Below are 24,153 nucleotides of genomic sequence, written 5' to 3'. Positions count from 1 at the left end.
GGTATGCTGGAAGGCTCCGGTTGCTAGGAAATATAAGGCAGTGAGCACTTTTCCTAGGGGGCTAAGGGACTGGGAGCACATGGTGGGTGATGTTAGCCCTTTTTCCCACTCCCTAACCAGTTCTTTGATGATACGGGGAAACCTGTACCTGCCATAGACCTGGACATCCGGCATCCCGAAGAGGGTGGTGCATGGGTTGAAGATGCGGGCCCTGGTAATCATCCTCCTCCTGTGGTGTCTGTGCACGATCACTCCGACAAATGCTGGATTTATCGTGGCTGGATACTTTTCATTTGGTGTGTATGGCATGCTTTATAGATGTGCATTGACGTTTATGCCTGCTATCAGGTGACGGGAGTGTACCAGTATTTGCATGAACTTTTTTGTGAACCGACATTCAGAGTTCGAATCCATGAATACGTTTTTATTTGTGCTTGTATGGGCGTGCGATTGCTTGACCATGGACTGTCCCTCAACACGCGCACATTTTCACATGTAATTCCTCATTCTGCATGTTCCGCACCATATTTTGATCGCTGCATAGGCCCGGCCAACACTCTGCTTTGAGTATCGTGCAATGCGTTCCTCGGCTCGCAGTGACGTCCAGGCCAGCGGGAAATCCATGCAAATGCAGGGAAAGTACTGCGCATTTGTTTACTTAAATCGACAAAGGCGGATTTGTGCAGAGTCACCTATTTTCCACGCAGATTATTCCATGAATCAGGGCCTTTATCTGGTATAGGGGTGTTGTCTTTTCTCTGTGTGGAAAATGCTTGAAGAAGCTTTGGCACTGCAAAAATAAATGGCACACTAGATCAAAAAGACCTGTTCTTGACTTCTCTTGGGCTAACAGCAGCATAATTTCAATACACATTCTCAAAATGGGATAACCATGATTTAGGTGAAATAAATGCCATGGCCTTGTCAATTATTGACCAAAAGGATTGAGAGTCATTACATTGGACTTCTTCTGATAGGGCCTGCTGCATTATATTGAATTCATCTGCTGTATCCACTTGAATCAGTCATGTCGCTATTTGGAAATTAGATCTGTATCATTGCTATTTTTATTTTTTAAATCCTAGCCAGCCATCTTCTGCACATTCTGGTCTCTATAAGCCATCTGAACGGCATTGTCTAGGGAAGTCACAAAGAGAATGCACATGTGCACAATGGTCAAATTCATTGCTTAATTTTTAACCTTATTTTGGGCAAAACTTGCCTGGAACATGTCAAGTACTGTAATGAGATTAGTGTAAATATCAGAGAGTTGTTCTTCAAGGTTAATTTTAGCTCACTTGACTTTTAGAACCTGCCTCGAATATATCTGTATTGTGCCCTTCCTTAGCTAAGCTTGTATAATTTATAAGGTTTTAATTGGTTACAATTACATAATGTTGCTCTCTTTCCTGAATATCGATACATTCCTTAGTAGATGCCAACTAGTGATGTCAACAAGGATGTAGTCAACATGCGATGAAGATTCCACTCTATGAAAATTACATTAAGATGAACAATGGTCCAGCAGGCATCCAGTTCCTGCTCTCAGACTTAACTCTGAAAAATATCTGCCAGTGTCTGAGTCTCAGGATTCTGACATTTTGGATTTCTTGTGTAAAGAGCAGGTACATTATATGCCCTATCTTCCTCATACAAGACCTCAAGTAGACATAAGAAGTACGTATTGAGAATTTATATACCCAAGTACAACAATTAAACAACCATCAGTTTTGGCACAAATCTCCATCATTATATTTAGCAAGATTTCAATTATTCCTTCTATTTGATATTGCGTAAATATTGAAAAACAATAACTCTAACATGTATTCACAACACATTTAATACACATGGTAGAATTGGTATTCATAAATTAAAGCACAAAGCCCAGCTAGAGATGCACCCATCCACCTAGAACCCCCCTTCCTGCCGTTTTGGCCCTCTGTTGCTGGTACATACATGCTTTGTACCCAGGTTCATTGTAGGGTCTAGAGCCAAATTCTCCTGAAAAAAATGATATGTTGGGCTTCAACATAAAAATTAAATTCTTGATCTTCCACTAAGGTAAAGGCCTGCAATATTCCTTGAAATGATTCTGATATCCTCAAACCAGGATTTAAATTCTGGGAGATTAGCAGGTGGGGAAATAACCTTCAGGTACTTTTTGTATAAATATTTTGTTTAGAGAATACTTGTATAATTAGGAATAGTATTGACTATTGCTCCTATTAGTAGTAGGAACACTCTTCATAGTTTTATGGCTTGTAGCAGATCCATTTATATATTGGATCACAGAACTGGCCAATTTCTATGGACCATAATATTTGAATACTTAGGGGAAAAGGTTATGAAGTCAGTTGATAGTAAAACCTCAGCAAAGTAACTTTTATTTTTAAGTAACTGAAACAGTTCTAGGAAATTAATTGTTTATTTTTTCTGAAGAGCAAAATGCCCCCCTATTTTTTTTCTAGGATTCGATTGCTAAGGGACAGTATATATTTGAAGACGCAATGGGAGCATGGTTTCATTTACATCTGTAATAGTCATATTAAATCTCTGTACCAAGAGTTAGCCTCTGAGAAGCCACTGGACTCCTTAGGCTGGTACTGTTCTCTGGATGAGAAGACACTGGACTTCCAAGTCATCTGGTTCTCCTTGCTAAGCCTTTAGAAGCAGGTAACAAAGTATCACCCAGCTCTTGTTGCCTAATGTTTCAATTTGGAAACACATTCTGGGCCCAATGTCTAATCATTTTCTGCAATTTTACAAAAAGTTTTCTCAGACAAATTTTGTTCATCAGCAAGTACAATGAAATGTTTCAGTTCCAGTACTCCCATAGAGTCATTACTTTGTCTATTAGTCTGGATTTCTCCTTACCTGAGCATCGCATAGCATTAAAATTGTATTTTAATGTGCAGTAATAAAGGATTCCTTCACTATCTTACTCCCACAAGAGCCCTCCACCTTGCTTCCATTGGTCTGTTTAAATGTATGTCTCATAAGAGCGCCTTGTCGGCTGCAAAAGTACCCCATTTCCCTGGAGTGAGGTGCCCATGCTGGCCTGGAAAGTTCATTTTTGATAAAAACCCTTAATGTAAGTTATATGTAGGAATTATCAAAATAATGTATTTTGATTCGTGAGACTGTGTCTGTCCACTACATTTCTTTCATCTCAAGCATAGTGGAGTTATCATTATATGTGAGTTGTGAAGAAAGTGTTCATTCTGCAGTATCATTTTTATATCTATTTTATTCAAACTATCAACAGAAATTCAGAACTTTAGTCTTTGTTAAGAGTGAGAAATAAGTTACATGATAATATGTACTTCAAATGTGAAACTTCCATACACTTTTTAAAGTGGGTTTCTTCTGATATGAAGCATGATCATTTATCAGTTACCAGCTTCTGCTCTTCAAAGCATATTTAATTTAAGAGATGGCAGGCCAATGGTTTCATATGTGCATTAGTGGATTATAGAAGACTTTTAAGCTTGAGGTGCAGAATATTTTCTTTTAAATGAATGGTTCAATTTTATATTCTATTATCTTGCATTTGTATAGGACCTTATTAATGGCATGGTTACCAAAGCATTTTTGTTTATACCAAATCCCTAGACGTTTACTTCTAGACAGTGGGCCTCATCACGAGTTTGGCGGTATCCCTTAAATGCGGCGGTAGTGCTATTTCCGCTGCATTTAAGGGTCCACCAAATCACGTCGTCTGCTGATTTCCTCCCAGCTGTTAACTGGTGGAAAGCCACTGAAATTTCGCGCTCTTATCGCCGGCGGGAAATCCGCCGGCGGTAAGAGAGAGAAATTTCCCCATTGAGCCCAATGGGGAATGGGGCATTCTAGAATGGGCTCAGTGGGGAATGGGGATTTCCCGTTTTGCCAAACCCGTGATCCTGCGCTAATAGCGCCAGTGGGTTTGGTGGTAGGGCTAATAATGCCGGCGCTAATAGCGCCGGCTTTACCGCCCAACTCGTGATAAGGCCCAGAATGCTTAAAGAACCAGATCATGTTAATGTTTATGCATTGGTCATTGTGGCAGCCTCCAGCAGGAGCATATCGCTCTTTGAAGTATTAAAGCCTTGTACCAAACCGCCACCCGACCCCGAGGTACCAGCACATCAGGAACAAGTTTATGGAATCAACACGTTTTTTATTGAAAAAATCAACAAAATCCAAGAGACCATCAAATCACCCTCTCACAGAATTAGCATCCGCTGCACAACAGCACACACACTGACCTACCGGACCAAATTCTCATCTCTTCTTGCCCCAGATCACCTAAAAAGGATTGCCTCGCTCAAACCACCTTCTTACTCTAACAATATAATTTCGGCTTCCATCCTTAAACAAGTGACAGGCCAAGAGCTCAGTGCGCTTGTCAGCATCACCAATGGCTCCCTTGCAGAAAGATCATTCCCTGACACCCTCAAAACTGGTCTCATACGACCTCTTTAAAAAAAACAACCTGATCTAGACAACCTAACCAAATACCGGCCCATTAAGAACCTCCCGTTTATTGGAAATAGCAGTTGCCACACAACTACTTGCCAGAATTGCACAACTCCACCTCCTAAATGACTATCAGTCAGGGTTCCTCCTCAAGTGTATCAAAAAAATAGCCACCATCCAGGTGGTGGATGGTGCCCTCCAAATCATAGATAAGGGAAAATCATGTCTCTTTGTCCTCCTTGATTTCTTGGCTGCATTCAAAACCATTGACCACTGCATTCTTCTCTCCCACTTTGCTGACAGGATGGGATTATCTGGCACTGTCCTGAATTGGTTTATCTCCTACCTCTCAGTCAGACAGCAGGTTGTTCAAACAAACTTGTTGCATTCTAGCCGGCAGCAGGTCTCCTGTACAGTCCCGCAAGGCTCCATCCTCTCACCAATTCATTTTAACCCTTTTTAATCTTTGGATGTAGCCTTTGTGCACTCTCCTCAAAGATCCTGCTTTAGCCATCCACCAATACGGGGACAATATTTAGATTTACGTGAAAGTAAACAGCGTGCAGGACATCATTTGTCTATGTGATTACCCAGCCATCATCTAATCCTTGATGTCAACTGCCTACCTCAAACTGAGCCCATCCAAGACTGAATTTGTCCTCACCAGTCCGCCTGCTAAAACGTACTTGTCCAATAATGGCTCAATGATATGCACTTAGAAGGATTTGATCCACAACTCTCAGACACAGCAAAATCTTTAGGCTACACCATTGACAGCGGCCTGTCCTTCCAGAAACACATAGCCAAGAAGACCTAAATAGCCTAGCTGAGAATCTCTACCCTTTGAAAAATTAATACCTGCATCCCACTGCGGGACATGCGGACCATGGTGCAGGCCCTTGTGGTCTCACAAATCGATGGGGGAAATGCTCTCCTGACAAGGTTACAAACTACTTACTTGGCTCCCTTAAAAGCAGCCCACCACGCTGCCGCATGTCTTATTACAGGAGCATGGAAATTTGACTGAATTACCCCCATCATACTCGAACTACACTGGCTTCCACTCCAGGCCAGGATACTATTCAAGACTACATGTACCATCTACAAAACAGTCATAAGTAGAACACCAGCATACCTGGTGGCTAAGCTCCACATATCTGGTGGAGCACGCTCCTCGCATGGCAAATCGACCAATCAACTTGAATCACAACTCATCCGCAAAGAGAAGGCCCGCAAACAATCTTTCTCTTCTCATGCTCAATCCCGGTGTGGGTTCAGAATGCCTCCACAATTCTCCAATCACGCAAATCTCTCAAAACATGGCTCTTTCAAAAACACCAGACCAAGGACTAATTCCAATGGATGCACATACCAATGCACAGACAGCACAGAACTGTGCTACTGTTAGAAGATGGCAGCCCAATGCTGGCTACACACACTCTGTACAGGACTCTGCTGCTCTCCAACTAGTTCTGTGCTTTCATTCAAGACAAAAATTAGCCAGCTTTTTTTAGTCTTGCACTGTCTCATGGTGAGCCTGAGCATGAATGAAGAACTACCAAGAAATCACTGGTGGTAAAGCCTTTCTAACTACTTCCCTGGGGCCCCCAACAGCATCTGGGAGGGGTTGTATGGCAGAAATGTGAATGTACCCATTTTGCAACAGCTCCCTGAACATCAGGTGAATGAACTTCAACTTATTGGGGGGATTTCTTCTGTAATTTCATGGTTAGCAAAAGGATATGTTTGACTAAAACAATACCTTGTATTTCTGGGGAGAGTGCTTAAGCACACAGATCATGTCATTGGCTCTACATTGATCAGACCTTTGATTTTCCCACATTGTCATGGCAAGCCTAAGCATGTCGAAACCCTACCAAGAAAACACAGGTGTCAAATCCCTTCTACTTACTTATCTTGGTCTCCCAACAACATTAGGACGGGGTTGTATGGCAGAAATCCAAATGTGTCAATTTTGCAACAGCTCCATGAAAAGTGAGCAAAACAGATGTAATTTATTTGGGGACTCTCTTCAGTAATGTCATGGTCACCAACATGCAAATTCTTTGCCTGAACCAATCCTAGGTATGTGCTTCTGGGTAGAGTGCTTAAGGATACATAGCATGGCATTGGCTCCATATTGGTCAGACCTTTGAGTCTTCCACAGTGTCATGTTATGTTATCTTGGACTTGTATAGAGCATCCTTCCATAGTTTATGGCATGAAAGCACGTTTGCCTGTCAGAGAGTCATAGGTGGAGTTTAATAGAACATTCATTTGTGGTAGTGAGGAGTAAAGTCAGGGAGATAGTTGGGATGATGGTGAGGGATAGATAAAATACTCAGGAAGGAATGAGAAAGAAAAAGTGGAAGGTAAATCTGTACAGCTGGAGCTCATTTATCGTGGTGCTCAATTGTATTGTATGGGACACAGTGGCTAAAGAAGAGATAGATGGAGGAGAGGTGCTTTCTGATCAACGGAGTATGTCTGAAAAATACTCACTGCATGTTTTGCCTGTGCATGGCTTCAACACAGATGACAAAGCTGTTTGGGTGGCTAGACACAAGACATTAAAAACATTAATTTGAGGCACAGGAAACACATGCAATAAAACATTAACAAGAAAGGCGAGCACTTAGCATATTGTGCTACATGTCAATAGTGCCGGCACACATTCAAGAGCAATGGAGACCGTGTCAGCCTGAAGCAGTGGTGTGTTTTTGAGTGTGGCATTTGGTCCTTCAAGGGCCAGTCAGTGGAACGTCTTCTGCGGTCACGTCTGAATATTTGTAATGCAATAAAGATGTCATAAGCGTTCGCATATTGAGGCTCTGCACCAACTACGTCGAATGAATAGCAACATTATCCTGCTGCTGAATTGTTTGAGTATGTTTAAAAAGTGGTTGATATACAGCCTCAATTTCAATCCCTCCCAGTTCCCACAACATACAATAAATGCCCAACGAGCAGGAGCTCAGCATTGTGTAAACCAACAGAATAGCCTGTTTCCAGTGCCAGACACCACTGGGATGTGCATTGGCATGTTTAGGGCTGGTTCCCATTAGTTCGCCACTTATTTGGCAATATTCCAGGATCTCCTTTTCATGTTCCCAAATATGTATCGGCAGATGATTATCCTTTAAGAAAACATGGTACTTAGCCAACTTGGGCAGGCTGCCATCTATTCAGGCACATGGAGACTTTCAACCCCAAGCATCAGCCAGACATTGTACCCAGTATCTGTTGTTGTATGTTAATGTGGACGCATAGGAAAGCCATTCCTTGAAAAACGTTTGCAAAGTAGTATCATACACCGAGATCGACTCCTTTTCTAAGGACGCACAGTAGTGTGCTGCAAGCACATTGTTGAGAGAACTGTTATTTTCACCTTTCAGGACAACCAATGAGCATGGCGAGCAGGCCACAGAAAGCATGTGGTAATAACTTGAATCAAAGCCCAGCACCCCCCAGATTAAATTGGAACAAAAAGAAATAGAAGGGGCGATAGCAGGTTACATCGTGGAAGAAAACAATTTGTCGAATACAAATTCAACACATTGTTTTTATCGAATTTGGCCGAAAATATATGTGTGGGGTTGGGTAATAGTGATAATTAAGATAGAGGAAGTGGAGGGGATGTGGGGTAAAGAAAAAAAGAAATCGACGAAAACATGTTAGTTGAATTGTTTTCGATGTAACCACATAGAACCTGTTATGCTGTTTATTACCCAGAGGAATTTCGTTTTAAACATCACGTATTTGTTAAGGAAGAGTTTGAAATCTAGCGTGGGCTCCAGACATATACTTGGACAATTAACAAAAACCCCTTCACCGGACTCCGTAGAGAGTTTCTACCACTGCCTGTGCGTTTTGCTGTGAGTGATGTTGCAGCTCCTCACATCCATTGTCATCAATATTTACTCATGACTTGCTTGGTGGTGCTACATATCACATCCTCAAATCTGATAGATGGAGCTGCATGAAAGTGAGGGAGTGGCACAGAAGTAGCTGCCTATGATGGGGTGTACTGTAGCTTGTGCTGCACAAAAGGTCTGCAATGGTTTATAGTCATTTGGTCGAAAACAAAAATGTCATTTTTTTTTCAATATGTTTTTTTTTCGAAATGGGGGGGTTCCCCCTAACCCCCTTTTTTTATTTTACCCATGTGTTATACTTACCAAACCCAAAAAATACATATAAATAAAAAAATTATATATTCAACTATTTTTTCGACATTTTTTTTCGCCATTTTTGTCATTCAACTTTTTTTTTCGACATTATGACTGCACACCGTCAGGGACCACTGACATGCAGCATCTGAGGTCACATTCTGTGACCACTGGAACAGACAACAGTCAATCTGGAGCAGAGCCTACATGGGAAATAGACTAGCCATTTCAAGGCTTTAAGAGGGCTAGGGGTAGCTGGGGCAGAGCCTTGGCAGTCTCCGACAATTGTTTCTGAGCTAGTGCCCTGCTGGGGCACCCTAAGGTCCCTAGTAGACCCTGCTGATCAGGCCGCCAGAAGCCAAGGCATTTTATTCTACTGCCTGAAGCCTCTCCCACCCTATGGGCATCATCACGAGTTGGGCGGTACCTGGGCATTACTAAAGCAACATTGGGATTAGTCACGCATAAACCGCCGTATCACGAGTCGGTGGACACGCGCACACGTTCCTGGCTTTAACGCTGATACCGCTGGACACAAATAACCCTAATGCCTGAAATCCCAGCCTAAATAGCATTAGCACCGCCGGCATCATGCGTTAACATTGTGCGCTAATAGCACACACGAAATGTGTCACTGCAAGAACCAGAAACACAGTGGCAGTTATAGTAGAAATTACCCTTCATCAAAAATCGGAACCCCTGCTAGCCATTCAGAGCAACCAAACCAAAAATATGTCACAGGAGCATACAAGGGCCAAGTCAGCCCAGGATCGGTTCCATAAACCTACATTTTGCGAGTCTGAGCTCAATGTCCTTGTGGGGGAGGTGATAGCCCATTATGAGAAGCTATAAGGTTCACAACAAACAAAAACAACCTCAAAGCGCTGCACCAACATCTGGACCGGCATCAGCAAGAAGGCGTCTACAGTCAGCCATGTCTCCAGGGAGGGGGAAGACTGCAGAAAATGCTAAAATGACCTGTGTCAGGGAAATCCTAGCCCAACACTGGACTGACAGCATGGCAACTGGAGTAGGATCACCGCCACCACCACAATAGCTCATGCCATGGGAGGAGCGGTGCAGCAGCATCATCGACATGGCAGGGGTTTATTTATTTTAATTATTTATTTATTACATTTATAAAGAGTGCAAAACAGCCATGGGGCATCATGGCACTGTTACAACAAGCTTACTTAGTTCCATGAATACAGCAATATCGCCTGTCTGTGTTTCTTGGTTACAGTGAACCTGATGTTGATGGTTACATTGACAGTTGATGGTTACATTGACATTGAAATCGTGGGCAAAGTTACAAGGAACATACAGAGGTCTCCACGTTTCCATGTTGCAGAGGAGACTGAGATAACTCAAGACATTACTAAAACCGTTGTTTGCGTGGGCCTTATGTCGTGGGGTGAGCTAATTGAAGAGCTTTGTTTTGAGTGCTTTGCAGAAGGATAAGTGAGAGGTCTCATTCGTTAGGATCGTAGGGAGGGCCTTCCATTGTTTTCGGAGCTAGGAATAGGAAGCTGTAGCCACCGGCTTTGGTCCTTTTGAAGCTAGGGACGTTAAGCTGATTGGAGTGGTGTGAACGTTTGGGTCTGGAAGAGGTGGCTCAGAAATATTTTCTGAGTGATAGGAGGGGGCTGTGAATGAGAGGCACCTATGGGTTATGGTTAGGGTTTTCAAGAGAATATGTTATTTAACCGGAGCCAGTGAGCATCACGCCTTGCGTGGGAGATGTGCTTTCTTTTAGGAATGCTCAAGGCTGCCCTGAGCGCATTATTTGAATGATTTGCAGTCTTTTGAGATTTCTTGCCGAGGTGCCAGCAAAGAGGACGTTACAATAGTCTGCTGCAGAGTCTTTTGGTTGCGGTTGCGAGAGGACTCTACAGCTTTTGCTCCTGAACCCTGTGAGGACCTGCTTCTTGTCCTTTTTTTGTTTCACCTGCTTTCACCTGGTGCCTTTAAAATACCCAGAAGACCGCGGAGCGGCCGCGGAGTCTGCTGCAGAGTCTTTTGGTCTTTAGGCTCTGCAGGCTCCGCGGCGCCCTCCCAGAAAAATCCGCCCACCGAGTCACTCGAAGACATTCAAAACCTTGCAAGTGACCTGCCTCTCGCCGCTGACAGCTGCGCTGTCCCCTCGTGTGTCCGTATCGGCTGGCTCGGAGCTGAACGACCCCTCTGAACGATTCCCCTCTGACTCTCCTCTGACACCGGAGCCTGCCTGTGCCTGGCGTACTCGTGCTCCATCCACCTAACACCGAACAGGGTCCTCTGCCGCGTGTGCCTTCGCAGCCCCGCCCCGGCCACTCAACGCGCTGACTCCCGACACCCGCAGCTGTACAGCAGCCCCCTCAACGCCCTATACCAGACCTGTCAGGACTCCGACTCCAACATCTGATTATCTTCGCTGATCAGGAGACCGAAAGGGTTCGTCCCTTGGATCCCGAAAACTTAGCTCTAACCGCCCCACAGGAACAAAACGATCGCACAACCCCGTACCATTGACCGATCAGGAAACCGAAAGGGTCCCCCCATTGGATCCTGAAAGCGCAACTTGATCCTCTACAGAAAAGCGGAACGAAGATAAACCTGCGCAGCCTCACTGATCAGGAGACCGAAAGGGTTCGACCCTTGGATCCTGAAAGCGCAACTTGACCCTCTACAGAAAAGCAGAACGAAGACAAACCTGCGCAGCCCCGCTGATCAGGAGACCGAAAGGGTTCGACCCTTGGATCCTGACCTCATCAAATAGACAACAGTAGCAAGCCGCAACCAGGGGGCCAGTATTCTAAGAAACCAAATAGGAACCCCCCAAAACCTAAACTTTGCAATCTACAAACTGGAAACAATGACAATAATTCGCACCAACAAACAACACCCAACTCAACGTCCAAAAACAAGACAAACAGCCAAGACCGCGAGCGCTAACACAACGGACGAAAATTTACTGCAGCTAACACTGGAGCAATCCTTCAAGAAAGTGACATTGTATAAAGAAATTCCAAAGTCCCTGACACAGAATTCAAACTCTAAACAGAACTCAGAAGACTTCAAAGAAAGAAACCTTGAATCTGCTAATCCCATTGTGATATCCCCTCGACTATTAGCGGAATCACACAGCACAGTTGAAAATCAGCAACTTACCTCAACCGAGATGAAGAGTCCGGACATTAAAACTCAAGCTCAGAATCCAATCACAACAACTGGACAAACCACCATGTCCGTATCATCATCACCGGCTCTTCAACTCGAACCTGAACAGCAACTGATCGATCCTCCAATTGCTCTGAACACAACCCACCAGTCCACAAAACAAGACCCTCCAAACAACAGGACACAAGACACCCTGACAAATCTTATAATCAGCAATAAACAACCCATGGAACTTACAAACAAACAGTTGCAGACACCGACAAAACAGGATCTAACACCGGACAAACAAATCCGAAATCAACAATCCATGGAACTGAAGAAACCGCACGAAATAGTCAGCAATCCTCAGGAAATTGCTAACAACCAAGAACCAAAACGCACAGCTCAACATATCGGCTTCAAGCCTACCTCAAACTGCCAACAAATTCAACGAACACAAGACCAAATTACAAAACCAGCAGTCCCAACACCAGAACAACAGAAGCAAAAAGAAAAAGCAAGATTAGCACGACTTGCGTGGCTTAAAACCCACAACTCTGTCAAATCCACCACCCCAGTGGAACCAACAACATCAAAAACAAGAAACAGACCGGAAAAATTATCACTGGACATCACCGAAATTGAGTCAATCATGACTACCGCAGAAAAAGGAAAAGAAGTATTTGGAGACTTAACGGAAGCAAACCCAATGCAACTAACATCAACACCATGTATCCCCCAGGGCAACCAAAACAAGCTGATGAAAAAAGAACGTCAACCAGAATTGGATGAACGTAAAACTGCCCCATCCCGATTCAACTATGACACAGATGAATCTTACTATACTCCAGATCCAGTAATCAAGAATCAAAAATCAAAAGACCCCCAACAGAAAAACGACAACCACGAACAAGCCGAAGAAGACCCACACCCAAGAATCCCAACAACAATGCTAGATTTGCAAAACATGCTCATCGCAACACTTTCCCAGTCGATGATCCCCTTCTTGAAATTACATGAAGATATGAAAGATGCAATAAAAGATCAGGCGACCCTTCTAGCGCTAATTCACTCAAAACAGATACACATCGAACACTTTGTCTCGACAGTGGAATCAAGACTCACAATAGAAGCAGAGGAGACACACCGGTGGCAACAAAGACTAGCCGAGATTGCGAGAGGAGACCGACAAGAGAAAACAAAACTTACAGGAGAACTAGTACAGATGCTCAAAGAACACCATCACCAGCAAGCAACCAGACCAAACGATCAACGACTACAAACCCCGCCGTCTCTAAAAGCGTCACAATGTCCAATTCAGACACAACAACTATCTGAAACCACCTCGGACCTCGCCCAACAAGTACCAAAAGAACCGAGTCAAAATATTATTAACAAAAAAACAAAAACCATCACCCCAAGTAACATAACAAAGAACCCAAATGAAAACTTTCAGATTTTCGAAAAAGAAAAAATAACAAATGAAACAAAACCCACCCAACAGAAAAATAACAAAAAACGACAAACGGGCTCTCGAGCATTTCTACGAAATATAAACCAGAACGCCCAAACTGTTCAACAACCAAAGAAGAAAATATCAGCTGCCAACACACAAAGCATTCAAGTTCATCTAGCCCAGACCAAACCCAAATTAGCGGGACCTATCCTGCCACACTCGCCGATCGATGAGGAACTGCTCAACATGACCACCCACGAAGAACAACCATCAGAAAACAATCAACAGGCTTCGCAATCAATAATCCAGACGAGTTACATAATAATCGATGAATATACCACAATCCTTGATCAACATGCGAAACAAAATCAAGACAATTCTACTGAACTCTCCCTAGAAGAAATTTCGATGCTATCAATGGAAAACATCTCAATATCCACAACCAGAGACGAAGCTTACGACCCCATCTCGTCGATCTCGATAACAACAACACCACAAGACTCCAGTCAACAAACCCAGATGCGACCAACATTTGTTAATCCACTACGACAAAATGAAATATATGAAATCCACATTGAAAATGCAAATAAAAACCTGGAACCGGTAATCCTAAATAGAACAAATCTACTACGCCTCTTTGGCGTAATACCTTGCTTGAAAAAACTCACAACAAAAGACCTTGATCTGGGAACCTTTAAAGACGATCGAAACTTGGATAAAATCGTCATAGAGCTTTCGGACCCCAATAACCAAGAACTCATCATATCAACACGAAGACAATTGCACAATTTGGGCTTCTCATGCTGGGCCTCAACATCCACAAGAATGCCAAGCAAACCAAAATATAAAACAACAGCAAGATACGAAAGAAAAAACAACGACCAAAGGAAACAAAAACAGGCAACTGACGACAGAAACTCAAATCGTGCCTCAGAAGAAGCATACCTAAACAGAAATAACAAACCTAACAGAACAAGCTTTGAAACTCCTTCATCAGACATTGAATCTATAGAAGACTCAATAAGAAGCCAACAACCAGACAAAGATGCCCATGCAATTAGAAGAATCTATGACTTCGAAACCACCTTCTCAGAAACAGAATCTACAGAATACTCAATGAACTCTAACTCATAACAATTAACGAACAATGGATTTACGTGGTCACTGTGCTCATGGAACACCAGAGGAAATCTCCATCTATTTACGGACTCAGCTGCTGAGCTAGAGCAATACCAATTCATATGCCTCCAAGAAACCTGGCTCAGCGACCCACCAGCATGTGATGGTTTTATCACACTCCTAAACCCAGCTATCGTACAAAAACAAGGAAGACCCGCTTCAGGCTTACTCACCCTAATCAAGATAAACCCTCACAGCACAGTAATACTCTCCGAAAACATAAACCCCTGGATTCAACTGACCACAATAATATATACAAAAAACCAGCAAAAACGAGAAGAGAAAGACAACTCAACAATCCTAATCCTAAATCTCTATTGGAACCCATTAGCAATATCAACAGATATGTTCCTAGATGGAGTTTTCATCTCAGTCGATGAGGCCACAACTAAACATCCATCATCGGAAGTAATAATATGTGGCGATCTGAACATCAAACTATACGATAAGAACGGTGGCCTCTTAAAGCACTCAGACCTATCGGCAAACGCAAAGAGATGGATGAAAGAAACCACGATACGCAACCTACTCCTTCTGAGTCAAGGGAACACTTCGAAACCCTATACACCAACATGGAGCAGAGGTTCATCCCATGCGATCATCGATTATATATTCCTATCTGAAAAACTTCACCGATCAGTTACAAACGTGCAGACGATACTAACAGATAGGAGCGACCATAATCAACTTACCGCCCACTCTGAAGCGGCACTGGAAAAAATAGAGACGGGGCTACCATCTCCTCTATTAGAACTAAACGGAACAACAACAAGACTGAGAATCCCACAAGCATCCTTAGCCTCATTACCGGAAAAATTCCTACAGACAAGTCTGACAAATGCTCTAAAAATTGACTACGAATGGATCCTAATTCCGTTCCGACAAACCAGTAAAAATCGCCCGCAGAAAGACCATCGACATTTCTACAACCAAGAAATTGCCGAAAGGAAAAAAGCCTTAAATCGGACAATAAGACAGATAAAGAAAACCCCAGCGCTCGATATCCCAAACCAGATCAAAACTCTGAAAAACAACCATCGAAACTGGACTAAATCACAAAAAAGCCTCATTCAGCAGGCAGATGCAGAGAACATATTGAAAATCCACAAATCCCACAATACAAAAGAACTCTGGAACTTACTCAATGACAATCAACAAAAACAGCAGAAGCTTACAGCTAACGTAACCCAAGAAAAATGGATAACGCACTTCACTACCATCTATGCATCACGAGAAACGGTTCAACAGAACACACAACCCATAACAGACCCAACATGGAAAGTACACGCAGAATTTGAAGATTACATCCTCCTGATCAACAAACTCAACACTTCCAGAGCCCCAGGCCCTGATGGTCTATCCAATGCCATAATCAAAGAAGATCCTAACGCTTGGGCAACCCTCCTGTGTCACATCACAAAACTGATCAACAAACTGCACAGAATACCAAACTCCTGGAGAACAGCAGTAATCGTACCAATCCACAAACAAGGCCCTAGAGAAGACCCCCAAAACTTCCGACCGATCGCTTTGCTCGATCCGCTAGGAAAATTATTTGCAGCAGTACTTCTAAACCAACTCACCGCGTGGGCCATAAAAAACAATAAATTCTCGACCAGACAAACAGGATTCACGGCCAATGTTGGAACAAACCTCAACCTGATATTACTACAAGCAATCAAACATGAAGCCATCAACTCCAACTCGACAATCTACGCAGCATTTATTGACCTAAAAATGGCTTTTGACGCAATCTCACGCGAAAAACTATGGTCGAAACTTAGAACATGGAACTGTCCATCTGATATCCTAGAACCAATTATCCTGCTGTATTCAAAAACCACGATAAAAGTCAGACTATCGAGACAAGGAGCTACAACATCTGCCATACCAACAGAAAACGGACTTAAACAAGGCTGTCCTCTTGCAGCGACACTCTACAACTTGTTCACTGCCGATATCGAAGAACATCTAAAATCACATAAAACCAATCCCCCCAAAATCAACTCGATCCCAGTCCCAATCATGGCATACGCTGATGACATTGTGCTACTAGACAAAACACCGACTGGGCTACAAACGACACTAGCAGATCTAAGCCATTACATGAAAAAAAACGAACTAACGATCAACACGGAAAAAACAAAGACAATGACCCTCACCAAACCATCAAAAAAAAGAACAAACCAATATATCGTCACGATCGACAACTCAGAAATAGAAAATGTTACATCGTTCAAATACCTAGGGATCACAATAAACCAGTCAAAATCAGAAGAGCAGTGGATAGACAAAATCGAACAAACATCTCAAACTCTATCAAGACAAGGCTGCCTCCTTCACAGAAAATACGTCAAGTTCTCCTTTAAGCCAATTATCTCCTACTACAGACACAAGTATATTCCGATTCTCAGCTACGGTACCGAAGCAATGTTGAACGCTCAGAGAGTCAACTGGACAAAATATGAAGCGACTTATTGGCGCAAAGTCCTTCGACTCCCGCAAACATTTCCAATGCCAAGAATACGCTACGAACTGGCAACTCAATCAATCGAATCAGTCGTACAATGGAAAAGACTAGACATTTTTCGGAAAATATTGACAGATGGGAAAACTCCAGCAATTCAAATACTTCGACACAAAGAAAACACCTTCAACACGACAATATTGGAAAAATGGAAAGATACAATGAGAAAAGAAATGGATAGTGAAAATATCACAGAAGAACTGCTCACACTTCGTCCACAACACGCAAAAACAAAACTGCTGCACAACGACTGGATGAAGACCATTCAACAAAAAAATACCTACAAACAGAACCTACAATGCACAAAAGATAATAGGAGAATCCACGAACCACCGGCGTACCTGCAAACCTTCCCAGACCAAATCATTCGAGCAACATTCCTAAAAATTCGCCTAAACATTCTTCCTACAAAAGCATACCTATACACAAAAAGACAGATCAAGCCCGAAGACAACTACTGCAGGTTCTGTAAAGACCAAAAAATCGAGGAAACCATTTTTCACCTCGTAATGGAATGCAACGAACTCGCCACACAACGCAAAGAATTCGGTGCATTCTTTCAACTCTCATCGACACAAATGTGTACGCAAGAAAGATGGACCGCTCTCCTAAGCGGCCACAACAACAAGTACACCTACACAATTGCTCTCTTCCTATCTTCTATACTCGAACTAAACAAACAAAAGTTAAAAACCGATTCTAAATCAAGTAAATGATGAAAAAGTTTTCAAATAAACTGCAGCATCAAAAAAAAAAAAAAAAAATAGTTCAGTTTTGTCCCAATGGTGGCTCTGGCTATGGAGAGGCAGTTTTGTGCATAGGTAGGGTTTGACTGCATTCATTAGTTTAGTCGTGAATGCAGCCGAAGAGGCAATGGTGCTAATTTGGGGTGCCATGGAGAGGTTGGAGTCGATGCATAACCCCAGAGTTTTAACTGCTGATGTTACAGTGATTTTGGTGTTGTCTATGTTAAAGATGCTGTATTGTTTGTCAAGCTTGTTAAGCATTTCCTTGGGGCCTACACAGAATATTTATGCCCGTTGAGGCACAGTCCATTTGCTTCCATCCATGCTTGGATGGTGGCATATGTTTTGCGTAGTGTTCCTGATAGAGACAGTCAGAGGAGCAGAGGCAGTTGCTGCCACCCAGGAGGCTGAAGGTGAGTTATCCCCCCAATACCAAATGTAATGTGCACAGCCCACCACATCATCCCCCGTTGTGACTGGGTGCAGTGTCTGGGAGCCACCACAGGCACCCACAGCAGCACCCATGAGCCAGTGCACCTAGGCCACCCCTGTGAGCCAGAGCTGTGGGGAGGGCAGCCAAGAGACACATCCAAGTGCACCATTGCCAGCTGACTGTGCAAACCAGATACTTACCAGACAAATGCCCACGCCAACAATCAACTCCTGCCATGCCACTACCGGGAAGCCACATTCCCAAGTGTGTCCCTACTCTGGCACCATGCCCCATATATAACAACCAACTGCTAAATTCAATCAGGCTAGGCCCGCGCATGAGTTCAACCACCATGTGCAACCCCCCCCATGAGTACTGCAATGCATACCAAAAGATGAGAGCGAATGTGACCTAATACCATCGCCTATGTCCCCAACAGGCATGCGGGAATCATCTGAGTTGGCCGCGGAGGATGATGTAGCAGGGCCATCCCATCAAGCACCCACCCACGCCTCCACCAGCACCCCACGAAGGGGCTGACAGGGCACACCAAGGCAGAAAACCCACCCCATCACTCCATACCGCAGCAGTGCCATGCCACCACAAAGGGCCAAACACTCCAGGGCCACAGCCAACAGCAACAGCCCAACCCTCCTGCGCCACGTTAACAGTTATGGTCCAGCCCTCCATGGCCACACCAACATCGAGGTCACAACCCAGCAGGCTCGACCAAGAGGAGGCTGCTGAAGAGGCCACAATATCAACAACACAAGAGGAGGGAGGGGCAAGCAGTTACGAACAGCAAGCAGCTGTGGCCCCCACACCTGAACACATGCACGTGCCTGAAATCAGCACCCCACCAGAGAGCCATGAGCGTGTGGAGGTGCATAGCCCAAGGCCACAGACCTGGGCATGCTGCTGTCACTACGCCCTGGTGATGACGAGGACACACCCTCATATGCCTCATCATCATTCAGCACTACCAGGCAGGACAGCCCCACAAGGCTCTACAGCCCCCGCAGGCACTACAGCCCCACCAGGGGCTACAGCCCCGCCAGGCAGGACATCTCCCTCAGGCAGGACAGCCCTCACAGGCATCGCAGCTCCACCCCACAACCCCTACTGGTTCCGTGGCTGCACTGATAGCGCGACTTGACCACATAGAGGCGCATGAAGGCCATCAGTCGTGCCATAAGGGGTGCTACAAAGACCTTGGCCAGGGGCAATGCCCGCACGAGGATGGTGGTGGAGGCATGTACAACATCCCTCATGGGGGTTCGGGTAGAGGGTAAGAGAGCTATTCGTGGGGCTTTCTGCATTAGCAGAACAAATGCAGGAAACCAACCACCTCCTACAGCAGCAAATACAAATCTCAGCCTCCATCCCATCTAACTCCACCACCCACACCGAGGCGTTCCAACAGTGAACCCCACGACGGAGGTCACAGCACAGGTTGCTAAAGCGCTCTCCAGAATCCAGTGCACATGGGAAGCAGAAACATAGCCAGTGATTGGGCTGTGCACTGAGGGGCCATCACATGGACACATGTTTGGGTGTGGGGTGGGGAACTGTGTGCCGGGGAGTTGGTGGATTTTGGGGGATAGAGGAACAGTGTGCAGGGGAGTTGGTGGTGTGTGGAAGGAGGAGGGACTGTGTGCAGGGGAGTTGGTGGTCGGTTGGGGAAGAGGGCAGGGGTTTAGTTTCACATACATTAAAACCCATTGAAAACCGTCAAAATGCAAGGACAATCATTACTAGTGTTATTTATTCAAAAAGTGGAGGTTGTGTTATATGTCCAGTCACCATGCTAAAAATAATTGTCAATCAGTACCTGTCTGGTCAGCTTCCCCTCCCTCACACCATCTCTGTGTGTATCAGGCCTGGCTCTGGCCACATGGTCCTCGCCATCATCAGCCCCTGGGTGTTGCCAATCTGCATCAGGGGGTAGGGATACATTCCGCGTGGGGCAGATGTTGTGCAGCATTGCACATGCCAAGCCGATTTTGCCTACTTTGTCCAGGGCGTATATGACGGCCTCTCCAGTGTGATCCAGGAACCTGAATTGTGCCTTCAAATGTGCAAAAGCATGTTCAATGCAGATGCGTGTCAAGATGTGGGCACGGTTGTAGGTGTGGTCATGTGGTGTTCTAGGGTCACGGACAGGGGTCATTAGCCAAGTGAGCTGGGAGTATCCTAAGCCACCTGCATGGGATTTGATGACAACATCAATCATTTTTACTATACGTGGGTCTGCAGAATCAGTACATTCAGCCATAACACACTGTTGGCAGTCCTTCCAATTTCATGCCATGCATTATTTCGTGTGAGCAGCAGGGCAATGCAATGTGTGATTGGCGTTGTCATTCCAATTTCATATCATGCATTATATGCCTGTACACGCACACTGTGTTGTTCAGGTGGCTGTCCTGTGGCGGATGAGGGTTGACTGCACATGGGATGTCTACTCTGGCACGGGTGGAAACAGCACTACAGGTAAGGTAAGGGGGTGCATGGTCCATATGCACTTATCATGAATAGACATGGACTCACAGTTCGGACCAATAATAGGGTGTAGGACTATTCCCTTCCATTATCGTGCAAGGGGCAATGGGAGCCGTGTGTCCCGGGTTCCACCTGCACCGCTCCTTGGATATGGCTGGGCCAGTGGTGCATGTAGTCCCACAGGATGGTGCTACTGTTATGACTGCCTGATCAGGGGAAGTAGGAATTTGTTTTTTGATGTGCCTGTTTCACTGAATTATGGTGAATGTTCATTGCACCAACAATTTGTTTAACAGTTGATACATGTTTTAATGCACTAATGGGATACTCTCTCTCTGTGATGTTCATGTACATGTTTACTCCTCACTATTCAATTAACACAGTACTTTAGGGTATTGCAAGTAGCATCCTCTCTCTTCGGAATCCTATCTGGGGCCGTGGGTGGTCACACTTTTGGGTGATGGGATGTGGATCTGCACTGCAGCACATTACAGGTTAATTCTAGTCATTGAGGTCTGATGTGTAGTTGTGTTTGTAGCAATGTGTGTCCGTCACCATGTGTGGGTCCAGGAGTGGTGGCCATGTGCACGCGCCCTTGGATGCCCCTCGTTAATGGTGCAGGGCCTCTTGCCATGTAATGCTTCCTGTGCTGATGCCCCCCTTTTTTTACTTCAGCTTAAACATGCATTTTTATCAGGGTTTGTACACACCCACTATCCAGGTCCATTGTCCCCTGTGCCTCTCTAGGTAGGCCGGAAGTGTGTTGTTGCGTAGCACCATGGAGTCATGGGTGGATCCAGGGTAGCGGGCACATCAGTGCCTAATGTTTAGGCCAGGCCCACGTGTCATCTGCTCATTCAATGAATGGTGGTGCTTGCGGTTCCAAAAGATTGCTTCATGGGTCTGAGGCCAACCAGTGCAACATGGGTACAGTTGATGGCTGCAATTGCATAGAACCGAGCTTGGTGGTCATTCACCTGCGCCTGGGTTGGTGGGCAGTGCCATCTGGGGTTTGGTCTATTTACCCACCCTTCTTTCACTTCCCACTGCATGCCCATATGTGCCCAAATGACATTCCACAGGAGCTCTTTCAATCTAGCACTGTGCTTCCTACACAGTCATCTGAAAGGCAATGGCCTAAATGCAGCTATAAACCAGCTAAACCAGCTTCGGCTGCAATAAAACTCCCTAAACTAAGTATGCCTTCCTCCACTTGATTTCTAACCAGTTTGAGATACCCTTTTTCTGTTCTTTATAATAACCTACTGTTAAAAGCAAACATTGTGAAAGACAATTGTTTTGGCTTTTTTAACGGTCTTAGATAGGCATCTCATAATATGGCCATATACAGGAGGATAGCTCAGCAGGAACATACTCGGTTTGGATGCAAGACAACACAGAGCAACACAGGTTTGATCCCCGTGTCGGCGCTTAGAATCTTCTGGGTATTAAGTGCGTTATAAATAACCTATCATATCATATCATATCATATCATACTGGCACCATGTGCCAGCTGTTACCCTCTTATGGCCAGGTAGTACCATTAGGGTAGTGCTTCAAAACTGTGTAGCCTAAGCAAACACAAAAATCAACCCTACCGGCATTGCCAATTATTTGTATTGCTTCAAACTGTGCCAACAGCAATGAACAGAGGGCATTGCTGCTGCCTTTGCTCTTCTAGCCTCCTATGGATTTTATTGGCATTGATGGTTACAGTCTCTGTGAGGGACAGTGTGAAATAGACACCCAGATATATAAGGCCAAAGCTTCTCCAGGTGATTGAGAAGGAGGTAAACTGGTTGCAGGATCACAAAGCAATTAGAGGTAGTACTTATGTGTCCCCCAGTTCACGGTATACCTGGAGAGCCTGGAATTCTGCTCAATGATGGGCACCAGAAAGGATAACGATGGATCCAGCTGCTGCAACTAAATGATCATATGATCATATCATCTGTATAGACAGAAATAGTGCTCCTGGATCTTGATACCCAAAAAAAGCTTCATCATTTCTAGTATGGATAAGCAGGAGTTCAAGAGCCAAGATGAATAGATTGGGGGGCAAAATGCAGCACTATCGAGTGCCACATACACAGGGGGAGGGGGAAGCACTGCAAAATCTGGTCATTCACTGATATGTCAGATTTGGGAGCTAATTATAACAGTTTGATCAAGAAGAGCATGGCAGGGTTAAGTCTGGTTGATTCTAGTGTGCAAAAGATGCACACCCTCTCCACCCAATCTAAAGCATTTAGTCATTGCGGTAAATGGCATCCATTGAGGCTACTGCTTGATTGATGGCGCAGATCATTTGTTCATTGTCGGAGCCCTTTCATCCTGCCACAAATCGAACATGATTTGAAGACAGTAGGAAAGGGAGAATTTGATGTATTCGATTGTCAACGATTTTAGCATAAACTTTGCATTCCGCTATAATTAAAGAATTTGGCAGGCAATTCACTGTGGTCAGATTACAGCCTTCATTTGGGAAGAGGGTTATTACAGCTTTGAAAAAAGGTGCTAATGTTTCCACATCCCAGAAGCATGAAGTTGAACAGTTTTAGTATTAAGGGTGTTAAATATTGTGTGAAATGTTTATAGAAGTCTATGAAGAACCCCTCTGGTTAGAGGGATTTCTCTTTCACTGGTGCTTTGAATACTGAATGTATTAGTTACTCTTTTATATTAGCTTTAATATCTTAGAAATATTCCTTGGTGACCTGTGGTGGTGAAACTCCCTGCAGAACAAGCACATCTTCATGCATGAGGTGGAGACCTCATAAAAGTATAAGTGTTGATAAAAGGTTGCAAATGCCCATCCAAAATTATTATTATTGGTCAGCGGTTACCCACTGTCATCTCAAATGATCGCACTTATTCTTGCCATAGTAACATTTGGCTTTGTACTGAAGCATCATCAATTGAGCATGTTTTGATAAGGGAACATTCCATTCAAATTCAGTTCTGCGCACAGCAGTTAATGTCTACAGGTCCCCAAGACAAGCATATTTGTTTCGATGCTCCAGATACTCAGATTTGTGTTCATCAGCTTTCTATATGTACACCTACGGATATCTTCTGCAGCATTTATTGACTCTCATTGATCTCAAAGAGTTCTGAACAATGGCTTAAAATGTTCAGTCTTTGTATATGGTCATGATACATGGAATTATTAAATTATTAAATCACCAAGTTGTTTAAATTAAATTAGATCAAATACAGCAGTTGTGGCATAACCCGATATAGCCAACATAGCAACGACTCACACTTCAGCTTCTGTGACACAGTTAGATAAATATTTATTTGTACATATATATATATATTCAGTTCATGAGTACAGATACAGATGATAAAGTGTTCAAGAAGAAGGTACATGTAGGTTGGGCAAAGTGGACCTTCTGTCTAAGTGGGGCTCTATGCTGAGGTTGAATTCACCTGCAACTAATAAGAACGTATATTATTGCATTTGCTACTAAATGTTTTTTTTTAACCTTAAGGAGAGTATACATATTCAAAATTGTGAAGGGGCTTTTGTCTATCATGTGGCG

Source organism: Ambystoma mexicanum, chromosome 2q, assembly GCF_040938575.1.
Source record: "Ambystoma mexicanum isolate Mex_15411 chromosome 2q, UKY_AmexF1_1, whole genome shotgun sequence".
NCBI classification, from domain to species: Eukaryota; Metazoa; Chordata; class Amphibia; order Caudata; family Ambystomatidae; genus Ambystoma; species Ambystoma mexicanum.
This window is presented reverse-complemented; position numbering follows the sequence as displayed.